The sequence below is a fragment of the Calidris pugnax genome, unplaced genomic scaffold, assembly GCF_001431845.1.
Source record: "Calidris pugnax isolate Ruff unplaced genomic scaffold, ASM143184v1 scaffold75, whole genome shotgun sequence".
Lineage (NCBI taxonomy): Eukaryota > Metazoa > Chordata > Aves > Charadriiformes > Scolopacidae > Calidris > Calidris pugnax.
In genome coordinates, this window is record NW_015090908.1 from 1389442 (window position 1) to 1403650 (window position 14209).

At 46.9% G+C, this 14209-nt stretch overlaps 1 protein-coding gene across 1 annotated transcript in view; it reads left to right on the forward strand.

Annotated features, from left to right (window-relative positions):
* Positions 1-14209, forward strand: part of HDAC4 (histone deacetylase 4) — a 283789-nt gene that overhangs the window by 59921 nt on the left and 209659 nt on the right. The gene's annotated exons all lie outside the window — the stretch shown is intronic.

Sequence of the window (14209 nt, forward strand, 5' to 3'; positions counted from 1 at the left end):
GGACTTCAATGCATATTTGGGAAGGAAACTTTTAAGGAGGTAGAGTGTTGGTGGAAAAAAAAAAAGAAAGAGATCCTCCTACAAGTGTTTGGCTTTGGATTCTGAGAAATCTCTCTTCCCTCCATGTGCTCCAAAACTTGTCCATCACGTAAGGGAGGTTATGTTTTTTCCTAACCCTGAGAGAGATTCTTATTTCAAGACTGCTGTGGTAAAACAGGTCAACTTAAAGATTTTTACTCCCTATTTTGTATTCATGTACTGGATTGAGTTTTGTAGCTCTGCACAAGAGGAGACACAGTCTTCTGTCAGTAGATCAATGGCCAGTATTGTGGGTGTGATGGGTTTGTATTTTACTCTTTTTTGGTTTTGGTTTTTTTTTTTTTTTCTGGAACTGATTTTGTCGTTGCTTATTATGTTTTAATGTTTCCTTTTGAGATATTTCAGGACGAAGGCTGAGTTAATAACTTGGGTAACGTGATGGTAGAGTTCAGTGTGCTTTTATTTTCAACCTGATGGTAGAGTTCAGTGTGCTTTTATTTTCCCCAGATGAAAGGAGACTTTTTTTTTTTTTTTAAAGTTGTTACGGACTCATACAGGACTTAGGGAATTCTTACTTTTTGGGACTCCAATTTGAGTATTTTCAATGGCTCAGCTCTCTGCCTGTGGTCAAAATGAACAGCTAGCCACCCCTGGGGGGCTGTTTTGTCTGGATGGGGGTCTGTGGTCACCCCCTTATTTTTCACTCAAGACCCTACACTTATTTCAGTTCGTGCAAAGTTTTGGGAGAAATCTTATCAGCCCCAGAGTGCATAGAGATGGGCTGGAAATACCTATCTTCTATTCTGATTTGCAGAATGGTAATTAAAAGCTGGAAGCAGGGTGCTTGGCAAAAAGATGTTTGGGCACGTTTGTAAAGGCAAGTAAATATCGTCAATGATGCTGGAAGTGGCTCATCAGCCCCTTTCAGGTGTGGTGCCTGCTGTACCCATGTGTCCTGATGGGTTTTAAAATCACTCCTAAAAGTTGCTGTCAAAGTTGAGGGACTTACCCTCTTGGGAAAACCGTCGTCCCATCTAGTTTTGATCATTATTACCCTTAGGAGTTTGCTGCAGAACCTTCTGCTAGAAGAAAGGAGAAGGAATACCAAGTATTGCTCTGGAAAAACAAGTTATGTGGGAGTTTGTGGGGTGTTGTTCTGAGTCCTGAAGTTGTTCTGAAGTAATGGTGTTGAAAAACAGCTTAAGGAAGAAAATTGCTTAATCCTATCGTGGGATATTCTGTTTAAAACCGTATCCAGTCCTGGATAGAGTAAGGTATAGATCTGTAGCCCTCATGATGAATAAACTTGAGCAGAAAACGAGCCTTTATCCCCAGAACTACATTTCTAGCTCAGATAAAATCACTGCGGTGTACCTGTAGGAAACCAAAATGTTTTCTCTCTGCCACAAACCAAGCGAAGGAGAAGTTTGATCCTTGTTGGTCTTTCTTCTCTGATGTAAAAAGGTGAGAAAGGGATGTCCATTACCCTAAACATGCTCTGTCCCGTGGGACAGCTCAAGTACAAAATAGAAATGTTTAGAGCGTTTTTATGAAAACATTTTACAAGTGAGTTGGGTTGAGTAGGATGGACTTTGGTCATTGACAAAGTGTGTTTTTAGGAAAATGATTTCTCTCTCTTTCCCACAACCCACCTCTCACGCAGGAATATAACAATCTGTTTGATAATGCTTTTTTTTTTTTTTTTTCCCCCCTCTTTTTCTGGCTTTAGAATATTACTGTGTCTTTGGCCCCGGGGGAGGAAAGGGGATAAATTGTTGACTCTGTCGTGCAACGTTGCTTTTCCTTAACTTTTCCTTGGCAAATTCAGAGAACTTCAGAGCAAGGACTGCACAGGTTAATTTTAGTTAATATCGTGTGGAAGATCTCATGATGATTAAGGCTGTGGAGACAAAGGAGGATTTGGGGGCAGGAGACAAAGCTTCCCAGAGATGTGGGCGCAGAGGTGGCCACTGTCTGATGGGTGGCAGCAGGTTGCTAGCAGAAGGGGGAAGGAATTGTCCTGCGAGTTAGCACACTGCTTTTAAGTATTTTTTTTTTTCTGTTTTGCAGTATTTTTCTTCTTTTTAGCAGTGAACTCAGTTGCAGTCTGCTTAAGAAAGCAACAGAGCTCTCTTGTCCTCTTTACTTTTTCTCCCTACGCTTCTGAACTCAGAGATGCTCTGCCTTTTCCATAGTGCAAAGCTGGGGGGCTGGTCTCAAAGACCTCCAGGTATTGTGCAGATAATCCTCTGAAAGAATATCATTTGTGAACTGTCGATACCATCATTGAGATTTATCAAATAAAATCTTCATTAGGTGTACTTTGTAGCATAAGTTTTCTTTCTTTATAAGGCTGTGTTTACGGTAACTCGCACAGCAACCTCCCATTACTCGTTTCAGTTTTTCCTGCTGTAAAGTTTATAATTCCTCATTTTCACTGAATTTCACTGAATTTTTCAAGGCTGTGTTTACGGTAACTCGCACAACAACCTCCCATTACTCGTTTCAGTTTTTTCCTGCTGTAAAGTTTATAATTGCTCATTTTGTTACAACACAATCTTCAGCAATTTCTTTGGGATTAGAAAAGCGAAAACAGCTTGATATCTGTGATACGTAAGTAAAAGTAGAATTAAATAAAATGGAAACTAGTCTGTTTTACACTTAAAATTACAACACGATTTTGAGCAATTTCTTTGGGATTAGAAAAGTGAAAACAGCTTGATATCTGCGATACATAAGTAAAAGTAGAATTAAATAAAATGGAAACTAGTCCGTTTTACACTTAAAAACTTTACTTGAAGTAATCAAGCTGGAAATTGGGATGAACGGTCTGGGCCAAGCAGCTGTTTCCCCAAGATGCTGGTCATGGCCTGACGTGAAGGTCTGGGGACAGTCCAATTACTGAATTAGGAAGGAAATTCCCCTTCTCGTAGCATTTCCATTGGCTTTTCAGGGATGTGTTCCCAAGTTGTGGTAAAAGCAGTAATGACAATCCCATCGCTTACGGCAGCTGATGGATGGTTTGTGTTGGGGCGTGTTTGTTTCACGGAGAGGTTGAGGAGAACCTGGTTGCCCCATGGGTGAAGACCTCTCTCTGGTTGCTGTTGGGGATCAACGGAAGGCTGGTGCATGCCTTCTTGAGGTGCTTCTCCAGCTGTGGTCTGCAAACCATGGATGTCTGGGAGGCCACTGTGCACCTCAGAGCAGTGGGCAGGGGTGGTTTTCTGAGTTTTTTGGGGGCTGATGGCAGTCTCCTGCAAAACGTTAGGAGTCAGTGGGTTACTCCAAGCGTTCAGGTGGCTGATCAGTGTCTACAAGAGCAACAGGGGCTTGACTAATGAGGTGCTGCCCCGATAGTGCTAATGAGCAGCCTGCATCCTTCTACATGAGGCTGCCCAAAGCAGCTCTTCCACCGGTGGCTGTGTCCCTGCTCTCCATGGCCACCACCACCGCTGGCCACGCTGACCATCTCCTCCTCCTGTTCCTGCCGTGCTGCTCCTCAGCCCTGGGGGTGACCCTTCCAGCGTGACACTGGGGCTCTTCTGGATCTGCCACTGGCAAGGGTGGCATTTGCAGGGGCAGCCAGAGGATGACACAGGAAAACAGGACAAGGGGTAATGGTTTTAAATTGGAAGAGGGGAGATTTGGATGGATATTAGGAAGACATTCTTTGCTGTGAGGGTGGTGAGACACTGGAACAGGTTGCCCAGAGAAGCTGTGGCTGCCCCATCCCTGGAGGGGTTAGATTAGTAGTTAAATTAGAAGCTACTGATCGAAATTAGATTAGTAATTTACTAATTTAGCTCCATTTTTTTAGCTCTATCCAGTAGGCTAAATGGGGCTTGGAGCAACCTGGCCTGGTGGGAGGTGTCCCTGCCCAGGGGAAGGGGGTTTGGAACTCAATGATCTTGAAGGTCCCTTCCAACTCTAACCATCCTATGATTCTGTGATGTCAGTTCCCTGCTTTTTCTTCTTCCTTGGATCTAATTATCTGGTCTCACTTCCACATTCATTTGACCAAAAAAAAAAATATGCCGATGAATATATGAATTTGCAAGAACCTCTGGACTAATATTGTGACATGATTTTCCAGGCTTTTGAAATGAGAGATGAATCCCTGTCTCGGGGAGGGAGGAGTGGGTAGTCCAGTGGCTCTAACAGAACCAAATTCCCCCGGGAGGGAGGAGTGCTAGTCCAGTGGCTCTAACAGAACCAAATTCCTCACCTTTGTTAATTTATCCCTTCAAAGAGAGGGGATGCCCTCTGACTGCACCGCATTTCCAGATACTCGCTCGCTTTCTATAGCATGTCTGCATCAAAAGCTCTTTTCTGAAAGGCCCCAAATCAGCGTGGTGTTAGTGGGGCTTTGAAGCAGGTCGGCTGGGATTTGGGGCTCCCGACAGGCTCGCGCCTCCGCAGATAAGAACCTCTTTGCACTGGGGCACGTTGGCGTGGGGATGGCTCATGCTTTCATCCTGCCCCAGAAGCGTGGCTCACATGCAGGAAGGCGAGTCCTTTAATGTTAAACATCTCTGTACTCGGCCCTGGTGAGGCCTCACCTTGAGGGCTGTGTTCAGTTTTGGGCCCCTCACTACAGGAAAGACATTGAAGTGCTGGAGCGTGTCCAGAGGAGAGCCACCAAGCTGGGGAGGGGCCTGGAGAACAAGTCCTATGAGGAGAGGCTGAGGGAACTGGGCATGTTGAGTTTGGAGAAGAGGAGGCTGAGGGGAGACCTCCTTGCCCTCTACAACTACCTGAAAGGAGGGTGTAGAGAGGTGGGGGTTGGCCTCTTCTCCCAAAGGACGAACGACAAGACCAGAGGAAATGGTCTGAAGTTGGGGCAGGGGAGATTCAGATTAGATATTAGAAAGAACTACTTTCCTGAGAGAGTGGTCAGGCCCTGGAACAGCCTGCCCAGGGAGGTGGTGGAGTCACCATCCCTGGAGGGATTTAAGAAACGTATAGACATGGCTCTTCAGGGCATGCTCTAGTGCCCAAGGTTATTGGTTTATGGTGAGGTGTTGAGTGTGGGGTTTAGTTGGTGGGTGCGGTGTTTTTGGTGGGCGTTTGGTGTGGTGTGTTTTGTATTTGTTTGGTGTTTTTGTTGTTTTTTTTTTTTTTTTTTTGTGGTTGGACTCGATGATCTCAGAGGTCCCTTCCAACCACTAAGATTCTGTGATTCTGTGATCTCCTAATCTGTTCTCCCCGCAGTCCCAGGGGCTAGGGCCGGAGGGGTAACCCGCCCAGAAAAAAAACCAAATTGGCATTAAAAAGTGAGTTCTTGAGAAATCATTTTAATGTCACAATCATACGCTAAGCAGATTAAATTATTGTTTGCTTACTGCCCTGTTGTTAGCTTATTTAAAAGCTGCAGCAATTCTGGCAAGCTCAGTGTATTAATTTTGCCACCGTTGAGATGCTCTGGCATAAGACAGCAGAGAAAATGCAGGTTCGTGCGGCTCAGAGCCTTGAGAGTTGAAATCAAGTTGACCTTGTATTTACTGCAACAAATAGTATTTCCAACCCTAAGGTAGAAATACAAAACGTAGCCTGTGAATGTTTTACCAGCTAGAGGTACTGCTAAAGCTCACCTTCGTGCCAAGAATGGGGTCAGAGTCACAGAATCACATGGGGTGGGAAGGGACCTCTGGAGATCATCCTGTCCAACCCCCTGCCAAAGCAGGGCCACCCAGAGCAGGTCCCACAGGAACGTGTCCAGGTGGGGTTTGAATGTCTCCAGAGAAGGAGACTCCACCACCTCCCTGGGCAGCCTCTGCCAGGGCTCTGCCACCCTCACCCCAAAGAAGTTCCTCCTCATGTTGAGGTGGAACTTCTTCTATTCATTTCCTCTTGTCCTGTCCCTGGGCACCTCTGAAAAAAGACCAGCCCCATCCTCTTGACACCCTCCCTTTAAGTATTTATCAGCATTGATCAGATCCCCCCTCAGCCTTCTCTTCTCCAGACTCAAAAGACCCAAGTCCCTCAGCCTCTCCTCATAAGGGAGTTGCTCCAGGCCCCTCATCATCTTTGTAGCCTCTGCTGGACCCTCTCCAGCAGTTCCCTGTCCTTCTGGAACTGGGGAGCCCAGAACTGGACCCAGCTGGGTCAGAAATTGGGGGTTATTGGTGCAGGACGGGAGGGAATCCCACACGTCAGAGAATCTGGGCAGGTCCCTGCAGAGGAGCAGGGAAGTTCAAGCTTCAGGATCTCACTGCTGGACCAGTGTTGCACCCAAACTCACATTTTGTCAGTTGTAATCATAGGATAATTTAATGACCCCTGTACTGGGCACTGGTGAGGCCTCACCTTGAGTCTTTGTCCAGTTTTGGGCCCCTCACCATAAAAAAGACATCGAGGTGCTGGAGCGGGTCCAGAGAAGGGCGACAAAGATGGTGAGGGGTCTGGAGCATAAGTCTGTTGAGGAGAGGCTGAGTGAGCTGGGGGTGTTCAGCCTGGAGAAGAGGAGGCTGAGGGGAGACCTTCTTGCTCTCTCCAACTCCCTGAAAGGAGGGGGTAGAGAGGTGGGGGTCGGTCTCTTCTCTCAAGTCACAGGCGACAGGACGAGAGGAAATGGCCTCAAGTTACGCCAGGGGAGGTTCAGGCTGGATATTAGGAAAAATTTTTTCCCTGAAAGGGTTCTCAGCCATTGGAATGGGCTGCCCAGGGAGGTGGTTGAGGCCCCATCCCTGGAGGTGTTCAAAAGCCGGGTTGATGTAGTGCTGGGAGGTCTGGTTTAGTGATGATGCTCCTTGTTTGTTGTGTGGGTGTCTATTTTTGTCAGTGAGGTTGACGGTTGGACAAGATGATCTTTAAGGTCCCTTCCAACCTAGAAGATTCTGTGATTCTGTGACTCTTATGCCTGTTGGAGGGTTGTGTGGGTGTGTAGGGATGCATGAAGAGGGATGAGCTTTTTTGGCCAGCCTGGAAAGGCACCATCTCTTGTCTGAACCTCAGCATCCGTGTGCTGCGAGGAGTTCCACCACCCTCTCTCGCCGAGAGGAGCAGGGACCACTTTGATGTCTGCCCAGGACACGTGGTCTGTGGATGTCCTCATTCCGTGGGGTGGGAAGAGCAGGAGCACACAGCTCCTAAACTCTGTTTTGTTGTGTTTTGTCTCCGAAAAAAATGTGTACCTGTCACCTTCTCTCTTAGCCACAGGGAAACGGTTATTAAACGGAGGAGGTGGAATGAATTATTAATGACTTACTCTTTTAAAAGTTGAAAGCAGCACTTAAATCTTAAGCGCTTGAATACGGAGCTGTGTTCTGAGATGAAAGGTAACTGGCAGGGAAGTTTGCTTTACTGCAAGTCCCAACTTGCTATTTTTCTTTATTCTGCCTTCACCTTGTTTAGTTTATTAGTTCACACCGATCAGCTATAGATTTCACCCAATTTGCTTAGTCCTGGCTGTTCACAAAGCCTTGTTTTCAAAATGATATACTTCTCCCTGATTCCCTACCAAAGGGAAGGTTGTTTTTGGGCTTTTGCTTTTATATAAAAGCGGGTGATGGTGGTGGGGGAAGAGCCTTTGAAGGCGCAACGGTATTTACATTAAACTTCTGAGGGAAGGAGGAGATGGCACAAGGGGAGCAGAAGTTGGAAGGCTCCCTCCAATTGTTACTCAGTGATCTGTCCCCGCTGCCTCTGGCTCTTCTAAAAATAGGATGAAATATTTCATGGAAAATCGATGTGGGATGGAGGCATTTCTTGGTGAAACAAACAGCTCTGCCCCTCGCAGGTGATGCAATCTTCAGGTGCCTGGTGGGTCTTGTTGGCTCGAAATATTTCATGGAAAATCGATGTGGGATGGAGGCATTTCTTGGTGAAACAAACAGCTCTGCCCCTCACAGATGAGGCAGTCTTCAGGTGCCTGGTGGGTCTTGTTGGCTCTTTCCATTTCCAGGTGTTTTACCTGGATCTGCAACCCTACAGAGGGGTAGTCAAGATGAAATCTTTGTTTCCTTTGGAGTTTATTTTATCTTTAAGCCCCTCCCCCTCTCAAGATAACGCTTGTCCTGTATCTGACACACCTTGTCCTCGACTCCTCTTTTCCATCAGCTTCTCCTGAGGCCATCTTAGATGGATGTGAGGGTTTGCTGGAGGAGTTCCTGCTTCTGGTTTCTTTGCTTTGGTCCTCCTTCCCTTCCTATGGCTGTGCTCTGCACTGTAGAGCGCCCCAGAGTGCTTTGGGCCTAAATTTACCATTTAAATGATCCTTTTATCGCTAAAGGGGAAATAGATGCCACGAGGTCCTTGCTCAGCAGCCACCTGCATGCCTAGGATTGTAGGAATTCCTCTTCTGACACGAGATGCCTTTATCTAGATCCCAAAGGCTCTCCCCCAGCGTATATTGGTTTTCAGGGCTATATTTGGCTGTGTTTTGTCTTTGGGCAGTGGAGGGAGTATCGGGGTGAATGGCTTGGTGCAAGGATGCCTAGGACATTGTAGCAGTCTCCAGATGCCGACCTGGAGAATTGCCTTTGGTTGATTAAATAGACCTTTCCCTTCCCTTTTTGTTGTGTTCCCTGCTTCCTCCCTCCAAAAACTTGCTCCAAAGCCAAAAATTGTTTAGGCTGAGACATAGTTCACTAAGTATACAAATAAAAATTGTGACCCAGCTGCTCCAAGGCAAAAAAGCCCTGGTGAGACTGATGCAGCAAGTTCATGTGAGAGGGCTGCCAATGTTTTGACTTGTGAAGTGTGGAGGCCTTGAAAGATGGGATGTTGTCTTCAACTAATAGGGTCTTTGGAGAGCTGGATTGCAACGTGAGCACTTCAGCGTCACCATCATGGTTTCCTTCTGCGTGCCTGTGCTTTCCTAAAGCATGGGCTCCCCAGACTTCTCAGAGGAACACACAGGGATATCCTCCTCCATCCTCACCTGACTCCTCTTGCCACCAAGCAGATGTGAAGTCAGCATTCTCTGTGCCTCGGCTGCGTTGCTCAGTTCGTTCATCCCAAAGCCATTTCATTTCTGTTTCTGGTTCGTGCTGCCTTGGCATTTGCCCCTTGAATGACTTGATTTGTCGATACACCAGAGGGACGGGATGTCATCCAAAAGGACCTGGACAGGCTGGAGAGGTGGGCCCAGGTGAACCTCATGAGGTTCAACAAGAGCAAATGCAAGGTTCTGCACCTGGGCTGGAACAATCCTCACCACCAATACAAACTGGGGGGTGAGGTATTGGAAAGCAGCCCTGAGGAAAGGGACTTGGGGGTGCTGGTGGAGGAGAAGCTGGACATGAGCAGGCAGTGGGCAGCTGCAGCCCAGAAGGCCAATCCCATCCTGGGCTGCATCAAAAGATGCGTTGCCAGCAGGTCCAGAGAGGGGATTCTGCCACTTTACTCTGCTCTGGTGAGACCTCACCTGGAGTCTTGTGTGCAGGTCTGGAGCCCTCAATATAAGAAGGACATGGACCTGATGGAGAGGGTCCAGAGGAGGGCCACAAGGATGATCAGGGGGATGGAGCACCTCTGCTACGAGGACAGGCTGAGGGAGCTGGGGTTGTTCAGCCTGGAGAAGAGGAGGCTCCGGGGAGACCTAATAGCAGCCTTCCAGTACCTGAAGGGAGCCTACAGGAAGGCTGGGGAGAGCCTGTTTAGAAAGGCCTGCAGTGACAGGACGAGGGGCAATGGCTTCAAGCTGGAGGGGAACAGATTTAGACTGGAGATGAGGAGAGGGTTCTTCACTGTGAGGGTGGTGGAGCACTGGAACAGGTTGCCCAGGGAGGTGGTTGAGGCCCCTTCCCTGGAGATATTCAAGGAGAGGCTCGACGAGGCCCTGGGCAACCTGGTCTAGTTGGGGGTGTCCCTGCTGACTGCGGGGGGGTCGGACTAGATGGTCTTTGGAGGTCCCTTCCGGCCTGGACAACTCTATGATTCTATGATTCTATGATTTGAGGTCTCATTTAAGCTGGTGTCTCCTTTAACTTGAAGCAAGTGCTTCTGATTAAATATCTGCTCCTTTGGCATAACTAATATCTTGTGACTTAAACCCCTCAATCATTTACTTCTTTCCCATCTGTTTTTCATTCAAGAAATTGTGTCATATTGGATGATTCATTCATATTTGATTAGAGATTTCATTATAAACTGGTCTTAAGTTTTTATGATCTAATGAAAGTCTTTGGAATGATCAACTTGGAAGTGTAGTTGTAATACACAGAACACACGTACTGCACATTTTAATAATACTTTGCTGGGTGTTTTTTAAGCTGTTATAGTTCTTGCTGGTGAAATACGTAAGGTGAATTTCTTTAAAAAGTTTCTAATGAAATTCAATGAGTGACCTTTTCCATTGGTGAGAGGAAGGAACTCTTCGCACGTTGTTGTAGCAGTTGTCCAGGTTGTACCAAAGACCAAACCATGGGTGAAATTTAGGTCAAAAGCTGCCTTCCTTAACCTGTTTTTAGACCTCCTCATAGACAGTCACCCTGTAACGATATTGATGAAGGTCTTGAAGGTCCCAGGTTGTCAGGTATCATGTGTATTGGTTAAGTGATGTCTGGAAGGCTTTATTTTCACTAAGGAAAGTGATCTGCCACCTGTATGCATATTGTTTCTTACATTAAAGAAACTAATACATTTTTTTTCCAATTTCTTCATGATTAAGCTGTTGCAGCAGTGTGTTAAAAAAAAAATAGTATTGAGGGACTACGTTTATTCTTTATATCTTGCTATTCCAAAGCTTTCTTAAGCTCTTGAATACTTTTTCAGTTGTATGTAATAGGAGTTTTGTGCTTTAAGCATTTTGGGAAATTGCTTTATTCGAAAAATATTAGACCAAGGTATTTTCAGCAGTAGTTTTTTTTTAAAGTTTGATGTCCGTGTAATGTGTGAGAAAAGGAATACATAATGCAAAACTGGTCAAAGTAAACCAGTACTTGATTATGTACCTGGGAAGGAAGCATATCCACGTTCTGATTGAATGATTTCCATGAAGTTTTGCTGGGCAGGCTGGATTCCTCCGCTCGGGGAAAGGAGAATCGGTCATGAATGAAATTAGCAGGTTTGGTTTTGGAGGAGGGGGGGACAGGGGAGGGATAGACAGACTCAAAAAAAACCAAGTTGCTGGGTGGGTATTTTTCGGTTCATTCTGCCCTGAAGAAGGAACTGCACCTCATGGCTGTTGTTCTTAGAGCCACCAAGCTGGGGAGGGGTCTGGAGAACAAGTCCTATGAGGAGAGGCTGAGGGAACTGGGCATGTTGAGTTTGGAGAAGAGGAGGCTGAGGGGAGACCTCCTTGCCCTCTCCAACTCCCTGAAAGGAGGGTGTAGAGAGGCAGGTGTTGGCCTCTTCTCCCAAAGGACGAACGACAAGACCAGAGGAAATGGTCTGAAGTTGCAGCAAGGGAGATTTAGATTAGATATTAGAAAGAACTACTTTACTGAGAGAGTGGTCAGGCCCTGGAACAGCCTGTCCGGGGAGGTGGTGGAGTCACCATCCCTGGAGGGATTTAAGAAACATATAGACATGGCTCTTCAGGGCACGCTCTAGTGCCCAAGGTTATTGGTTTATGGTGAGGTGTTGAGTGTGGGGTTTAGTTGGTGGGTGCGGTGTTTTTGGTGGGCGTTTGGTGTGGGGTGTTTTGTATTTTTTTTTTTTTTTTTTTTTTTTTTTTTTTTTTTTTTTTTTTGTGGTTGGACTCGATGATCTCAGAGGTCCCTTCCAACCACTAAGATTCTGTGATTCTGTGATTCTTGGTAAGACAGATCCTGTCGCAAATGTTGCCAGAAGCTTTAATCGGAACCTCACACTGGAAGAATTGGTTTAACTTGGCTGTTTTGGCTGCATTAGGGTAACCAGAAAAGGGCCTCGTTCAGAGATAGTGCTTTTGTGTGGCTTCTTGGAGCTGGGTTGTGGCTTCGTGGCACGTGTGGCACCGGGATACCCCAGGAGCCAAGAGAACACGGCGGGGAACTAATGACCGTGCAGCCATTTGGTCCTGAAGGTCAATGAACGCTGCTGAGAGGAACTGGATGGTCTGCGTCTGACAGAAGCTTCTTGTCTGGAAATGGGCTGAAAATACTGTTTAACATTTTTATCAATGATATAGACAGGGAGATTAAAGGCACCATCAGCAAGTTTGCGGACGATACCAAGCTGTGTGGTGTTGTCGATACACCAGAGGGACGGGATGTCATCCAAAAGGACCTGGACAGGCTGGAGAGGTGGGCCCAGGTGAACCTCATGAGGTTCAACAAGAGCAAATGCAAGGTTCTGCACCTGGGCCGGAACAATCCTCGCCACCAATACAAACTGGGGGGTGAGGTATTGGAAAGCAGCCCTGAGGAAAGGGACTTGGGGGTGCTGGTGGAGGAGAAGCTGGACATGAGCAGGCAGGCTGCCCAGGGAGGTGGTGGAGTCTCCTTCTCTGGAGACATTCAAACCCCATCTGGACAAGTTCCTGTGAGACCTGCTCTGGGTGGGACCTGCTTTTGCAGGGGGTTGGACTAGATGATCTCCAGAGGTCCCTGCCAACCCCATGGGATTCTGTGATTCTGTAAGATGATCCAGAGAGAGTCATTCCTCTTCTGCCTTTCCTACCTTTGGTAGTTTATAGGGTCTAAAAGGCAACTAGTTTTTCCTGGTGGCTGGAGTTGTGCTGGCAAACTGCGAGTGAAGCCCCAAACCCACCTTTATGGAGATAGGAAAAGTATTTTTTTCTTGTATAAGAAAAAACCTCACCTGGTTCCTGGACACTCACTATGTGCATCTTCCATCTTAGGGCCAACTTGGTGGGGAAAAGAAGTCCTTTGGCTTGAAGGTGCTCTGTTGTGACAGGGTAACAGAGGGAAGGGAAGTTTTTCACTTTTGCTGCTTGAACTTCTTTTGGTGTGGCATAAAGTATGGACTGGGACGGCTGGGAACCTTGCTAATTTGCTGCAAAAAGATTTAAATTCCTGTATTATTGCTTCGTTATTTCTTCTGAGGTGGTGTCTGCACTCCAGGGCACTTTGTGAGAAAATCAGATCTCTGTGACTGACACTCATCTCTGTAGTGTGACTGATAGTCATCTCCGTAGTGTGATATTCTTCTCCATAGTGGAGGATGGTGCAATCTTACTAAATCTGCTGGAATTTGGGAAGAAGCTTCGTTTTGGACAGGCCTGGAGGTGACCTGGCTGTCGGTGGCTGCCTCTCCTTGTCACGACCCATCTGCTGCTGTTCTGCTCACCATTCTTCTCCCTCCAGCTGGCCACTGGGTTTGGTGGCCCATGAGAGGGAGCTCCATCAGGTCCCTCTGAAATGGAAATGGTCTTGTTTGAACCTTTGCTGCGAACGCCCCTCGGGGAATATCCCTGCCATGAAGTTGTTTTGCATTTACCGATCCAACTTGTGTGAGAGCATCCTATTAAACAACTAATTGATGATGCTAATTAGCAGCCTGTTTTAACAGATGAGCGTTTGGGTGGCAATCAAAGGCTCCGCCCAGTCCTGAGACGGTTGACAAAGAACTGGTTTACTTAAGGTGGCCAAGGTAAATTTGCAGAAAGTTAATATCACCTTAAGCAACGCGCTCGCAAGTGTCTTTCCCCATGAACAAAATGCAGAGCTGCTGGTACAGGAGCACTGATTTCTTTCCAAGGTAAACATGGGCTGTCTGGGGCCAGGGCATGTTTCAAATGTCCTTCCAGTAGAGCATTGTTGCCGTTAGAATGACGGTAGTAGTGAAAACTTGATGGATTATTAGTGCCCTGGAAATCGTGTTAAACACACAGAAGAGGGTGGTACTCAATGGCTCAAAGTCCAGATGGAAACCAGTCACAAGTGGTGTTCCTCAAGGGTCCGTGCTGGGGCCAATACTGTTTAACATTTTTATCAATGATATAGACAGGGAGATTAAAGGCACCATCAGCAAGTTTGTGGATGACACCAAGCTGTGTGGTGTTGTCGATACACCAGAGGGATGGGATGTCATCCAAAAGGACCTGGACAGGCTGGAGAGGTGGGCCCAGGTGAACCTCATGAGGTTCAACAAGAGCAAATGCAAGGTTCTGCACCTGGGCCGGAACAATCCTCGCCACCAATACAAACTAGGGGGTGAGGTATTGGAAAGCAGCCCTGAGGAAAGGGACTTGGGGGTGCTGGTGGAGGAGAAGCTGGACATGAGCAGGCAGTGTGCAGCTGCAGCCCAGAAGGCCAATCCCATCCTGGGCTGCATCAAAAGA